Source organism: Crinia signifera, chromosome 4, assembly GCF_055691185.1.
Source record: "Crinia signifera chromosome 4, ASM5569118v1, whole genome shotgun sequence".
In the NCBI taxonomy this organism is placed as follows: domain Eukaryota; kingdom Metazoa; phylum Chordata; class Amphibia; order Anura; family Myobatrachidae; genus Crinia; species Crinia signifera.
This window is the reverse complement of record NC_139220.1, coordinates 319,441,413-319,457,327: the sequence shown is the minus strand read 5'-3', so window position 1 is coordinate 319,457,327 and position 15,915 is coordinate 319,441,413. Positions and strand designations below refer to the sequence as shown.

Here is a 15,915-nt window from a genome sequence, read left to right as displayed (position 1 = left end):
GGGTCACAAGCACCCATCGTCAGGAACTGGTAACCCCCAGTATATATATCCCAATAAGGGCACTCACCAAAATTCATGTAATGACAATTCTTTATTGGTAGTACATTACCAGTCAAGTTTCATGTAGGTCTACGTTTCGGCCACCAGGGGGCCTTTCTCAAGACACAGCAGCATTTGACATCCACACAGCTCAAGAGTCAGGATACACTGACTCCGTCCCTCCAGCTCCCTTATAAAGCACTAGCAGCTAATGAAATCATGTACAGCTGTGTGTGGAGCTTACAGAAGCCCCACTGGTACATATTTTGAGTGTCACGTGATACTAGGTGCACTTCTTATTGGTTCAGTTATGTGAGCTCCAATAATCCAATATGGCCGTGCGTTCCACACAGGCGCCGGTGCGTTCCACTGGGTCAAATCGGTGGTATGCGGTTGTTTATACTCGCTGTAAATAGCGGTCAGCAATGATAAATGTAGCGCTTCCCATCTGGACAAAGTGGCTTTGAGTTGGGGGCAATTTAAATCACTATTTTAGCACTCATAATCTAACCAGCAATGGTGGCCAAAGATGGCCGTGCATGTCATCTAAGTGCTGCAGTATCCAAAGTACCAACTATGCTTATAAGGGAGTGAGGACAGATGTCAGTTTCACAGAGTATAATCAGCAACAGCATATAAGTACCATAAAATCGATTATTACGGTTTTTTGCTTTTTATAATTATTATATATACATTAAAGAAAAAAAGGAAAAAGAAAAAATAGGAAAAAGAAAAAAAAATACATAAAATTGAACATGAATCTCTCAGGTCCATCATCATTGTTGTATAGGGATAGGTCTAATTGGATAAGCAAAATACGTAATAATCGATTTTATGGTACTTATATGCTGTTGCTGATTATACTCTGTGAAACTGACATCAGCCCTCACTCCCTTGTATATAAGACACAGTAATTGAAATTTAAATTCGGTATTTATTTCCTAGCACGGCGCTCCGTCTCGTTGTTTGTATGCCTTTAGTTTAAGGTACTTAAGGCATACAATCAACGCGATGGACCCGATTTTCTGTCAATCACCAGCTAATTTGCCGGTGAAACAGAAAATCACTTTGATAGCGTCCATCGCGGCCCATTATAATGGGCCGCGATGCGACCGACGCGATCAACGCGATTTTCCCATAGATAATAATGTTAAATTGTTTCTAAACTCAAAACCGGGTTGATCGCGTCGGTCGCGGGCCATTATAATGGCCCACAATGCGATCAACGCGATTTTACATAGGTGACAATGTGAAATGGGCCAATATGGCCAATTTCTCATTGAATATGGTTGTAAAGTATGCATAATGCCCCCCCATTGTTAACGCCACCCCACTATTGACGTAAACCCGAAGCGTGGTGAGCGCAGCGAGCCCGCGAGGGGCGGCGGTACGCGTCCTCCGACCTTTTCATACGAATTGTTACACCATCGGAGGGTTACAAAGCAGTCGTATCTGACTGCTTTGTAACTGACCCTCCGGAACACGAGTTTGCATACGACTTAAACAGTCGTATGCAACCGTAGGGAAAATACCAATACGAAAAACTAGGTTTTTCATATTGGTAAATTTCCCCCATTGTCTTTTAGTCACTATACCACCTCATCTTAGACGGGTCTTATATACCATGTCTAACACACCAAGTCCACAACAGCCTCTCACCACACCCTATTGATCAATAATACTGACCAAACAACTTTTAATTAAAAACTCTCTGTTTATACTTCATAATTTTCTCCATATAAATTTTTTTTTTTTTTTAAATTTACATTTTTTTTTTATTTATTATTATTATTATCTTTTCACACATTTTTTCATATATTATTCATGTAATATTTATATGTTTATTCACATACCTTTCATCATTAATATTTTTCTTTCCCTACCATCACTCCAGTAACCTTGAGTAATGGGGCAGGTGGTCCCTATACTATCATATGGCCCCCCTGGCCACCATAGTGCTATCCTTTGGTAACGTTTAACATCACTGAATATACCCCACGCAGTACTAGGGTCCCTCCATTCACTTGCACTTAGAGTGCATAAACCTGAGTTTTACCAACATACTCAGCTTTTAGTAAAGGGTTCAAATAACAGAACTTTTCTCTAAATAGGAGTTCCCAATAACGTACACTTAGCTCCCCCCTTTTCTTGCTAGTAATTTTCACCACTAGCAATAAGATCAATAAATCATGCCATATCGGGCCATCTTAATCCAAACATTTATAATAACCCTTTTACCAGTCTAGCATCATTCCATCTGGCTATACTCGCAATAATTGCACTAGCCAGCTTTCTTTCAAAGAATACAAAGTAACTATTCACTTCTACTACAGTCATAAACATTCCATAGAACAACCATTGTAAAGATTATTGGTTACTATCTATCCACAACCAGTAATCAGAGCAATTACACCCTTTTCTTTTAGTATCAACATGCTGTCAGAGTCTACATTGGCAGCCGATACCCGCATTAGCATGGAGACAACAGATACCTTTCTCACCATTCACCCGCTATTAAAATGTTGTTAGAATATACATCTCCTTCCGATACCAGCATTACAAAAAATCTGATAACATTTAATTAATGTCCAGTATGTTAAACATCGCCTCAGTTTTCCGCAGAGAGGCACACCATTCAGACACACCTCTGAATGAAGTTTACACGCCCACAGCCTTTAACCAATAGCTAGGGCAATTATAAATACCATGACGTGTGAGAGACACGTCAGCACTGACGAAGCTCGCATAGCGAAACAGCTGTCTGCTCATACCACCCGGCGCCGGCTGTCTTTGACGCCGTTACCCTGCGCCATCTGGTCTCACATCAAGGGAGCTCACGGAGGACACGGAGCTCCCCAACAGACAGGTAAGCAGTGATAGCCACGCTCCTCACTACGACCGCACGGAGAGCCTCTACTATTGAGTAGAAATCTCTCCCACCACATTACTATATCTATCTCTATCAAGCGGTTGAAAGCTGAATTAAATTGGAGTTTTTTTCTATATAGGGGCACACCCAGCTATATTGCGGAGGGAATTATCCCAAATCCCCCCCTGTTTTTCTCCATTCAAGCTTACTGCAAGAGGAAGGGGGTTCTTTTGCCCAAATCTTTAACACTACACAGCGGCAATTATATAAAAAACTCTCTTCACTCACACTATTTCTGTACCAACTTTAAACATAGGGATATTCTCATCACCCCATGCAAAAATTTGGAGAGACCCTGCTCTGACAACTAGTCAACAGGGCATCCCATGCTTGCAGAAAAGTGACAGCAGATATCCCCACTATTTAATGCAATCTTTTGGTGAGTACCGCTCACTACCCACCAATGTATGGACAATGGGTAGCAGCAGCGTACTAACCCACTAGATATAAGTCATCTCTGCGATCCACCCTACTCTTGCACTTTCTATATTATTTCTTTCAAACAGTACTCTCATCTCTACCTAAAGGATTTCGGCTAGACCCTGCACTGATATAATTATCAACAGGGTACCTTATCCCGGGGAAAGAGACAGCAGATACTTAACTTTCTGAAAAAATCTTTTCAAAAGACTTTTCTACTCCATTTTCTGAGGTGGTCGACATAATATTAACAAGTTGACACAGTGGCATAATGGTGTGCTGTTAATACTTGAGGAGTTTTTGTCTTGCACTTACCAATATAAGACACAATTATATCATAATTAGTGGCTACCACTGCTTTTCCTTTATGTTTGTAGATGTTATTTATTTATTTATTTGCAGTTTCTTATATAGCGCAGCAGATTCCGTTGCGCTTTACAATAAACTTTTGCTCACAGAAAAATTAATACTTTCAAAAAGATTTGTCCTCAGATTGTATAGAGCTATACACATCATACAATTTATTGGATGTGACCAGATTTAATTATAAATAATTATATTACCAAATTATTCGATCATATTTTCCTATTCCATTTCGCTATCAGTGTCCAATAAATAAGTGTACCAAACTTATTATCTGTGGATTTATACCACAAGGATTGAGGAATTGACACAAAAATTTATACCAGCCATTTGTTGCTGGAGGTATTCCTTTAAATCCATCCAGTGGAGTTTTCCACTCGTTCATGTTACATGTAGTTTGTCTATGTCTATGTCAACCAATAGCCTTTTAAATTTTGAACATTAAAAGTTACTTTTTAAATTCAACAATCATAACATATCAAAGTTTTTTTCTTTTTTTGAAATTTTGATGAAGCGTGCCCCCAAACAAAGGAGAGTACTTTTTTCTTCTTTCCTAATTTGTACGTTTTTACTCTCAGGGGTGCACCTCCACAAGAGTTACCTGAAATGTTTCTAATTTTTCAAATTGTGGAAACTATATTTAATATCTACATTTAAAGCTTAATATTATCTATCCTAGTGGTTAAAACTTGTGCGCGGGTCTCCCTCCATCCCCCTTCCCTCTCTATATGATATTACTCTGTGTATCAGGTTAGTGTATATAAAGGGGTATCTAGGTGACAGCTCCATCATAGTATTTTACATATTACTCTGTGCAGCAGGTTAGTGTATATAAAGGGTTATCTAGGTGACAGCTCCATCATAGTATCTTCCATATTACTCTGTGCAGCAGGTTAGTGTATATAAAGGGGTATCTTGGCGACAGCTCCATCATAGTATCTTACATATTACTCTGTGCATCAGGTTAGTGTATATAAAGGGGGAATCTAGGTGTCGGCTCCATCATAGTATCTTACATATTACTCTGTGCAGCAGGTTAGTGTATATAAAGGGGTATCTAGGTGACAGCTCCATCATAGTATCTTACATATTACTCTGTACAGCAGGTTAGTGTATATAAAGGGGTATCTAGGTGACAGCTCCAACATAGTATCTTACATATTACTCTGTGCAGCAGGTTAGTGTATATAAAGGGGTATCTAGGTGACCGCTCCATCATAGTATCTTACATATTACTCTGTGCAGCAGGTTAGTGTGTATATAAAGGGGTATCTAGGTGACCGCTCCATCATAGTATCTTACATATTACTCTGTGCAGCAGGTTAGTGTATATAAAGGGGTATCTTGGCGACAGCTCCATCATAGTATCTTACATATTACTCTGTGCATCAGGTTAGTGTATATAAAGGGGGAATCTAGGTGTCGGCTCCATCATAGTATCTTACATATTACTCTGTGCAGCAGGTTAGTGTATATAAAGGGGTATCTAGGTGACAGCTCCATCATAGTATCTTACATATTACTCTGTGCAGCAGGTTAGTGTATATAAAGGGGTATCTAGGTGACCGCTCCATCATAGTATCTTACATATTACTCTGTGCAGCAGGTTAGTGTATATAAAGGGGTATCTAGGTGACATCTCCATCATAGTATCTTACATATTACTCTGTACAGCAGGTTAGTGTATATAAAGGGGTATCTAGGTGACAGCTCCAACATAGTATCTTACATATTACTCTGTGCAGCAGGTTAGTGTATATAAAGGGGTATCTAGGTGACCGCTCCATCATAGTATCTTACATATTACTCTGTGCAGCAGGTTAGTGTATATAAAGGGGTATCTAGGTGACCGCTCCATCATAATATCCTACATATTACTATGTGCAGCAGGTTAGTGTATATAAAGGGGTATCTAGGTGACAGCTCCATCATAGTATCTTACATATTACTCTGTGCATCAGGTTAGTGTATATAAAGGGGTATCTAGGTGACAGCTCCATCATAGTATCTTACATATTACTCTGTGCAGCAGGTTAGTGTATATAAAGGGGTAAGCTGATCATCCACTCATTAGTCATCTCACGGCTTGACTACTGTAATGCTCTTCTCACTGGCCTCACTCAATCCCAACTAGCTCCTCTCCAATCTGTCCTCAATGCTGCAGCCAGGCTTATCTTCCTCTCCCGCCGCTCTAACTCTGCTACTCCCCTTCAACAAAATCTGCACTGGCTTCCATTCCCCTACAGAATCCTCTTCAAACACCTCACACTCACATACAGGGCCATCTCTAATTCCATTGCTCCATATATCTCTAACCTCATCTCCATTCATACACCCTCCCGCCCTCTACGGTCAGCTGACGACTGTCGTCTCTCCTCCACCCTGATCACCTCTTCCCATGCTAGAGTCCAGGACTTTGCCCGTGCTGCACCCCTTCAGTGGAACGCACTCCCTCGCTCCATTAGACTCTCCCCGACCTTGCAAAGCTTCAAACGTGCACTGAAAACTCACCTATTCATCAAAGCGTACCCTTCCACTGCATAAACCAGCTGGTTCTCCGACCCCTTGCCTGTTTACATCCTGCTATCTAACCACCACCCCCTCGCTTGCACCTCTTGTAATCTGTCTGTCTCCCCTTCCTACTAGATTGTAAGCTCCTCCGAGTAGGGCCCTCTTCCCTTCTGTTGTCAAAGCCCACTTCTCTTCACATTTCACTCACAGCTCTCCTTTACTCCAATACTCAGTGACCATCTTCATACTCATCTCCATCATTGGCCTCAAGCCAATGTTTTTCTCCATTCAAGCTTACTGCAAGAGGAAGGGGGTTCTTTTGCCCAAATCTTTAACACTACACAGCGGCAATTATATAAAAAACTCTCTTCACTCACACTATTTCTGTACCAACTTTAAACATAGGGATATTCTCATCACCCCATGCAAAAATTTGGAGAGACCCTGCTCTGACAACTAGTCAACAGGGCATCCCATGCTTGCAGAAAAGTGACAGCAGATATCCCCACTATTTAATGCAATCTTTTGGTGAGTACCGCTCACTACCCACCAATGTATGGACAATGGGTAGCAGCAGCGTACTAACCCACTAGATATAAGTCATCTCTGCGATCCACCCTACTCTTGCACTTTCTATATTATTTCTTTCAAACAGTACTCTCATCTCTACCTAAAGGATTTCGGCTAGACCCTGCACTGATATAATTATCAACAGGGTACCTTATCCCGGGGAAAGAGACAGCAGATACTTAACTTTCTGAAAAAATCTTTTCAAAAGACTTTTCTACTCCATTTTCTGAGGTGGTCGACATAATATTAACAAGTTGACACAGTGGCATAATGGTGTGCTGTTAATACTTGAGGAGTTTTTGTCTTGCACTTACCAATATAAGACACAATTATATCATAATTAGTGGCTACCACTGCTTTTCCTTTATGTTTGTAGATGTTATTTATTTATTTATTTATTTGCAGTTTCTTATATAGCGCAGCAGATTCCGTTGCGCTTTACAATAAACTTTTGCTCACAGAAAAATTAATACTTTCAAAAAGATTTGTCCTCAGATTGTATAGAGCTATACACATCATACAATTTATTGGATGTGACCAGATTTAATTATAAATAATTATATTACCAAATTATTCGATCATATTTTCCTATTCCATTTCGCTATCAGTGTCCAATAAATAAGTGTACCAAACTTATTATCTGTGGATTTATACCACAAGGATTGAGGAATTGACACAAAAATTTATACCAGCCATTTGTTGCTGGAGGTATTCCTTTAAATCTATCCAGTGGAGTTTTCCACTCGTTCATGTTACATGTAGTTTGTCTATGTCTATGTCAACCAATAGCCTTTTAAATTTTGAACATTAAAAGTTACTTTTTAAATTCAACAATCATAACATATCAAAGTTTTTTTCTTTTTTTGAAATTTTGATGAAGCGTGCCCCCAAACAAAGGAGAGTACTTTTTTCTTCTTTCCTAATTTGTACGTTTTTACTCTCAGGGGTGCACCTCCACAAGAGTTACCTGAAATGTTTCTAATTTTTCAAATTGTGGAAACTATATTTAATATCTACATTTAAAGCTTAATATTATCTATCCTAGTGGTTAAAACTTGTGCGCGGGTCTCCCTCCATCCCCCTTCCCTCTCTATATGATATTACTCTGTGTATCAGGTTAGTGTATATAAAGGGGTATCTAGGTGACAGCTCCATCATAGTATTTTACATATTACTCTGTGCAGCAGGTTAGTGTATATAAAGGGTTATCTAGGTGACAGCTCCATCATAGTATCTTCCATATTACTCTGTGCAGCAGGTTAGTGTATATAAAGGGGTATCTTGGCGACAGCTCCATCATAGTATCTTACATATTACTCTGTGCATCAGGTTAGTGTATATAAAGGGGGAATCTAGGTGTCGGCTCCATCATAGTATCTTACATATTACTCTGTGCAGCAGGTTAGTGTATATAAAGGGGTATCTAGGTGACAGCTCCATCATAGTATCTTACATATTACTCTGTACAGCAGGTTAGTGTATATAAAGGGGTATCTAGGTGACAGCTCCAACATAGTATCTTACATATTACTCTGTGCAGCAGGTTAGTGTATATAAAGGGGTATCTAGGTGACCGCTCCATCATAGTATCTTACATATTACTCTGTGCAGCAGGTTAGTGTGTATATAAAGGGGTATCTAGGTGACCGCTCCATCATAGTATCTTACATATTACTCTGTGCAGCAGGTTAGTGTATATAAAGGGGTATCTTGGCGACAGCTCCATCATAGTATCTTACATATTACTCTGTGCATCAGGTTAGTGTATATAAAGGGGGAATCTAGGTGTCGGCTCCATCATAGTATCTTACATATTACTCTGTGCAGCAGGTTAGTGTATATAAAGGGGTATCTAGGTGACAGCTCCATCATAGTATCTTACATATTACTCTGTGCAGCAGGTTAGTGTATATAAAGGGGTATCTAGGTGACCGCTCCATCATAGTATCTTACATATTACTCTGTGCAGCAGGTTAGTGTATATAAAGGGGTATCTAGGTGACATCTCCATCATAGTATCTTACATATTACTCTGTACAGCAGGTTAGTGTATATAAAGGGGTATCTAGGTGACAGCTCCAACATAGTATCTTACATATTACTCTGTGCAGCAGGTTAGTGTATATAAAGGGGTATCTAGGTGACCGCTCCATCATAGTATCTTACATATTACTCTGTGCAGCAGGTTAGTGTATATAAAGGGGTATCTAGGTGACCGCTCCATCATAATATCCTACATATTACTATGTGCAGCAGGTTAGTGTATATAAAGGGGTATCTAGGTGACAGCTCCATCATAGTATCTTACATATTACTCTGTGCATCAGGTTAGTGTATATAAAGGGGTATCTAGGTGACAGCTCCATCATAGTATCTTACATATTACTCTGTGCAGCAGGTTAGTGTATATAAAGGGGTAAGCTGATCATCCACTCATTAGTCATCTCACGGCTTGACTACTGTAATGCTCTTCTCACTGGCCTCACTCAATCCCAACTAGCTCCTCTCCAATCTGTCCTCAATGCTGCAGCCAGGCTTATCTTCCTCTCCCGCCGCTCTAACTCTGCTACTCCCCTTCAACAAAATCTGCACTGGCTTCCATTCCCCTACAGAATCCTCTTCAAACACCTCACACTCACATACAGGGCCATCTCTAATTCCATTGCTCCATATATCTCTAACCTCATCTCCATTCATACACCCTCCCGCCCTCTACGGTCAGCTGACGACTGTCGTCTCTCCTCCACCCTGATCACCTCTTCCCATGCTAGAGTCCAGGACTTTGCCCGTGCTGCACCCCTTCAGTGGAACGCACTCCCTCGCTCCATTAGACTCTCCCCGACCTTGCAAAGCTTCAAACGTGCACTGAAAACTCACCTATTCATCAAAGCGTACCCTTCCACTGCATAAACCAGCTGGTTCTCCGACCCCTTGCCTGTTTACATCCTGCTATCTAACCACCACCCCCTCGCTTGCACCTCTTGTAATCTGTCTGTCTCCCCTTCCTACTAGATTGTAAGCTCCTCCGAGTAGGGCCCTCTTCCCTTCTGTTGTCAAAGCCCACTTCTCTTCACATTTCACTCACAGCTCTCCTTTACTCCAATACTCAGTGACCATCTTCATACTCATCTCCATCATTGGCCTCAAGCCTCTAGTTGTATGTTGATTGGGTCCTCACTACTTACATTTAAGCTGTAATGTGTATTGAACTGTGGTGCTCTTTATTTGTACTGTATTTTTGTTATTTATTTAATGTTATGCCAAGTTTTGTCTCCCTGTATTGTTCCTTTGTACGGCGCTGCGAAACACTTGTGGCGCCTTATAAATAAAATTATAATAATAATAATATCTAGGTGACAGCTCCATCATAGTATCTTACATATTACTCTGTGCAGCAGATTAGTGTATATAAAGGGGTATCTAGGTGACAGCTCCATCATAGTATCTTACATATTACTCTGTGCAGCAGGTTAGTGTATATAAAGGGGTATCTGGGTGATGGCTCCATTATAGTATCTTACATATTACTCTGTGCAGCAGGTTAGTGTATATAAAGGGGTATCTAGGTGACTGCTCCATCATAGTATCTTACATATTACTCTGTGCATCAGGTTAGTGTATATAAAGGGGTATCTAGGTGACAGCTCCATCATAGTATCTTACATATTACTCTGTGCAGCAGGTTAGTGTATATAAAAGGGTATCTAGGTGACAGCTCCATCATAGTATCTTACATATTACTATGTGCAGCAGGTTAGTGTATATAAAGGGGTATCTAGGTGACAGCTCCATCATAGTATCTTACATATTACTCTGTGCATCAGGTTAGTGTATATAAAGGGGTATCTAGGTGACAGCTCCATCATAGTATCTTACATATTACTCTGTGCAGCAGGTTAGTGTATATAACGGGGTATCTAGGTGACAGCACCATCATAGTATCTTACATATTACTCTGTGCATCAGGTTAGTGTATATAAAGGGGTATATAGGTGACGGCGCCATCATAGTATCTTACATATTACTCTGTGCAGCAGGTTAGTGTATATAAAGGGGTATCTAGGTGACAGCTCCATCATAGTATCTTACATATTACTCTGTGCATCAGGTTAGTGTATATAAAGGGGTATCTAGGTGACCGCTCCATCATAGTATCTTACATATTACACTGATATTGGCACAGTTTCATATACAGCCCTGATAAACTCTGACTGATGCAATCACATACTTACTTAATAATACAAATGATAAATTTTTTTTTAACATTTTTTAATATGATTCCCAAGCACCAAACCTCCCCAGATCTTTAGCATATAAATGTGTGATCCCTGATTCCTCTGCACACATCACACTGAGCTGTGTGACTGAGATGATCACTTTGTCCCCATTCCTGTGGTGTGCCCGGAGAGCGTGGTGACATCCTACTGCATCAGCTGACCGTAGTGGGGACAGGAGCACTAGCATGTGTTACCCGTGTATGGTCAGTATTGTATGTTCTGCACACGTGAGGTCAGAGGATAAAGATCATTCAACATTTATAGACACATTAATAAACCATGTATACTGTAGTAGGGTAGAGATCTTTGTGCTGCACGTGTAACTGCAGATAGTCCCAGCAATTTGGGAACACAGAGATGTGTCCACATACATCTATCCCCCATTCACCACAAGTCAGGTTACACATAACATGGAGTGCACTATGTCTCTGTAGCACCAAGTGTCTTCATGTGACTTCTTCTATCAAATGTGTATTATTCACAAAATGATGCGAATAGGACACACAAGCAGCTTCTGCTAATTACAATATATGGTAATCCTATATTCCCTTGGTCTTCCCAAGAACAGATTCTCACCACTGCAATCTATGTTAAACACTGCTGCGAGGCTGATCTTCCTAGCAAGATGCTCATCGCCTGCTGATCCGCTCTGCTAGTCCCTCCATTGGTTGCCCATATTCTACCGTAATCAATATAAAATACTTCTACTCACATATAAAGTTATTAACAGTGACGTGCGGTGAGGTTAATGACAGGTGAGGCAGGCGCTTTTGCGAAATGGGAATGGGTACCGCCAGTGCCCTAACTAGACATTTTGGTACAAGGGGGGTTTGTGTGTGACGGAGTGGCACTGAAAACAGGGCCCTCCGGGACACACCTCCTGGCGCTCAGCAGTTTTAGATCTAGTTCGTTTGAAAAATATATAAATAATTTGCAAAATTTATTACAGCTGCAGCAATGACTCCTGTGGGCCCGTCAGACCCACACAAAGAAAAGAGATTAAGGGGGGGGGGGGGGGTTTGGAGTAGATTGCGCTGCTGTTTGGATGGTTTTAATAATTGTAACACATTGGCTGTCTAAAAAGGAATGAGTCTTGGACACACTGTTACTGTTGAAAAAATCTTTATCATAAATCAATAAAAATATATATATTACATACAAATACACAGAATATAAAAAGACAATTTTAAAAAATGAGAATGGGATCCCAATCAATTACCTATAATAGCTTTTAGTATAATATCAGCAATATTTTTGCTCCGGCAGTATTAAATGTGAAAATAATTCTCCTGCAGTTGATGGTAAATTTGCAGAGGGAATAGGGCAGAAGTATATAGTCCCAATTTAGGCAGAATAATGCTGCATGAAGGCTTGTTAGTAAATTATAATAAATACAGTCTCAGATTTAGTAGTATGCTCACCCTTGCGGCAGACCTCGATCCCCTAGATGTAGTGTGGGTAGAGGGTTAGTGTGCAGCAGCTGATGGCCGGCAGCTCGGATGGAAGGAGAGCTGCACTTCAGCTGGATCGTAGAGGCACACCTGACAATATGCCGGGGTGAGTTTTCCAAGTTGAGATATGCCCAGACAGCGTGTAGCGTGGGGCGGCTGGTGGCTTGTAGGCAGGTGGAATTCACCGCTCCGACCACGGCGGTGCAAAGGTAGCGGGATGTTACGGCAGGTCTCGATCCCCTTGATGTAACGTGGGGAGAGGGACAGAGTGCAGCAGCTGATGTCCGGCGGCTCGGGAGGGGAGAGAGCCGCGCTTCAGCTAGATGGTACGTGCACACCTGTCAGTATGCCGGGATGTGCGGTCGTGCTGGTATCAGACCGGGCAGCGTGGAGCGGCTGGTTGCCGGTGGTATATGGAGGCTCACGCTTGCACAGGGAGGCAGGTAAAGGTGTTTGCTGATGGGATCACCGTCTCAGGTGTATAGCTGACGTCAATGCGTTTCGTTCCGTGGTTTGGCTGGGAACTTTATCAAGACGATAGATAGACTTGATAAAGTTCCCAGCCAAACCACGGAACGAAACGCGTTGACGTCAGCTATACACCTGAGACGGTGATCCCATCAGCAAACACCTTTACCTGCCTCCCTGTGCAAGCGTGAGCCTCCATATACCACCGGCAACCAGCCGCTCCACGCTGCCCGGTCTGATACCAGCACGACCGCACATCCCGGCATACTGACAGGTGTGCACGTACCATCTAGCTGAAGCGCGGCTCTCTCCCCTCCCGAGCCGCCGGACATCAGCTGCTGCACTCTGTCCCTCTCCCCACGTTACATCAAGGGGATCGAGACCTGCCGTAACATCCCGCTACCTTTGCACCGCCGTGGTCGGAGCGGTGAATTCCACCTGCCTACAAGCCACCAGCCGCCCCACGCTACACGCTGTCTGGGCATATCTCAACTTGGAAAACTCACCCCGGCATATTGTCAGGTGTGCCTCTACGATCCAGCTGAAGTGCAGCTCTCCTTCCATCCGAGCTGCCGGCCATCAGCTGCTGCACACTAACCCTCTACCCACACTACATCTAGGGGATCGAGGTCTGCCGCAAGGGTGAGCATACTACTAAATCTGAGACTGTATTTATTATAATTTACTAACAAGCCTTCATGCAGCATTATTCTGCCTAAATTGGGACTATATACTACTGCCCTATTCCCTCTGCAAATTTACCATCAACTGCAGGAGAATTATTTTCACATTTAATACTGCCAGAGCAAAAATATTGCTGATATTATACTAAAAGCTATTATAGGTAATTAATTGGGATCCCATTCTCATTTTTTAAAATTGTCTTTTTATATTCTGTGTATTTGTATGTAATATATATATTTTTATTGATTTATGATAAAGATTTTTTCAACAGTAACAGTGTGTCCAAGACTCATTCCTTTTTAGACAGCCAATGTGTTACAATTATTAAAACCATCCAAACAGCAGCGCAATCTACTCCAAACCCCCCCCTCCCCCTTAGACATTTTGGTACCCTGCACCGGAAAGGGAATTGGTGCCCCCCCATAGTGAAAACATTTTAAGTGTGTGGCTTCATGGGGAAGGGACTTATCCACATAATTGTAAATTAATGCCCCTAACACATTATGCCGCACACTGTAATGCCCATATCACATTATGCCACACACTGTAATGCCCATATCACATTATGCCACACACTGTAATGCCCATATAACATTATGCCACACACCGTAATGCCCATATCACATTATGCCATACACCGTAATGCCCATATCACATTATGCCATACACCGTAATGCCCATATCACATTATGATGTACCATTTTTAGGCTTGAATGTGATGTGTAGAGGTAGGTTAGGTAGTCAGCCATGCATAAATGCCGGGTCAGCTCCTCACCTGCCTACAACAGCCATGACCGGGGCTGCAGGTGCACTGAGCGCCATCACCTTCCAGTGCTTTTGAGTAATGGGAGAAGCCACAGCTTGGTAAGAGTCCCTTAAGCAGGGACCAAAGGAGGAATGGGAAGGACGGGCACTGCAGTGTTCCCCAGCGGGGATAGAATGGAAGGACAGCCGCTGCAGGGTTCCCTAGCGAGGAGGGAGGGGGAGGATGGCCGCTGCAGGGTTTCCCAGAGGGGAGGGAGCTGAAGGACGGGAACTGCAGGGTTCCCCAGTGGGGGGTGGAAGGACGGCCGCTGTATAGTTCCCCAGCGCCGCTGTCTGTCATAGCTTGACAGAAGCAGCGGTGGCCACCAGCACAGAAACAAGGACAAGCGGGGGAGGGAGGGGAAGGACAGCCGCTGTCTAGTTCCCCAGCGCCGTTGTCTAGTTCCCCAGCGCCGTTGTCTAGTTCCCCAGCGCCGTTGTCTAGTTCCCCAGCGCCGCTGTCTGTCATTGCTTGACAGAAGCAGCGGCGCTCGCCAGCACAGACACAAGGACAAATGGGGGAGGGAGGGGAATGGCGGCGCTGCAGGGTTCCCATCGCTGCCACCGCCAGCAGTACAATCATTAAGCAGGGATAACCATAGAGGGAGGGAGGGCAAGGGCAGGCGCTGCAGGGTTCCGCCAGCACCACATGTTCCCACACTGCACTCAGTGACAGTAGATACAGGTTGTTAGTGTGTGACAGCCTAATCCGCTGTCCTATCACATCTGCCTCAGTGACTTCCTTGTCACTGAGGCAGATGTGTAGATGCCGCTTCCCCATTGATTTTCAATGGGCTTTGCAGTCACTTTTGCTCTCCATGGCTTAGCCTTGCCCCCCGCTGCTGACAGTTTTCAATGGTCAGCGGGAGGCACAGCTCCTGCTGCCTTACAGCCTCCCCACACAGTGTCTCACCTCATAATTTATTGAAAAAAATACAAATAAGATATTTATTACACAGTATATGTGTTATAAATATCTTTTTATGTTTTTTAATCAATTATTACAGGGGAGGCACTGCCTCCCCTGACTGCACGTCCCTGGCTATTAACCATACTGCACCAGCTTATATCTCTTGACTTATCACAAAATATCTCTCAACTCACTCTCCGCTCTACACAAGATCTGCGTCTTTCTTCTGCACGGATCACTAGCTCCCACTCGTTGTTACAGGACTTTCATTAGGCTGCTCCCATCCTATGGAATGCCCTTCCACGCACAATAAGACTCTCCACTAGCCTCCAAACTTTCAAGCATTCCCTAAAAACTCACCTCGTCAGGCAAGCCTATTAAATTTAGGTATCACACACATAACCCTCAGAGGCACTTATGTATTATATAGCTTCCCTTCTGGATTTGTAACTTGGTGGGACTGCTATGCTATTATTGGTGCCTGTCCTT

At 42.6% G+C, this 15,915-nt stretch overlaps 1 protein-coding gene and 1 long non-coding RNA gene across 3 annotated transcripts in view; one reads left to right on the top strand and one right to left on the bottom strand.

Moving 5' to 3' along the window:
• LOC146075924 (uncharacterized) overlaps positions 1 to 15,915 on the bottom strand; it is a 95,925-nt gene that overhangs the window by 51,431 nt on the left and 28,579 nt on the right. The gene's annotated exons all lie outside the window — the stretch shown is intronic.
• LOC146075918 (uncharacterized) overlaps positions 1 to 15,915 on the top strand; it is a 29,894-nt gene that overhangs the window by 10,280 nt on the left and 3,699 nt on the right. The window lies entirely within an intron of this gene.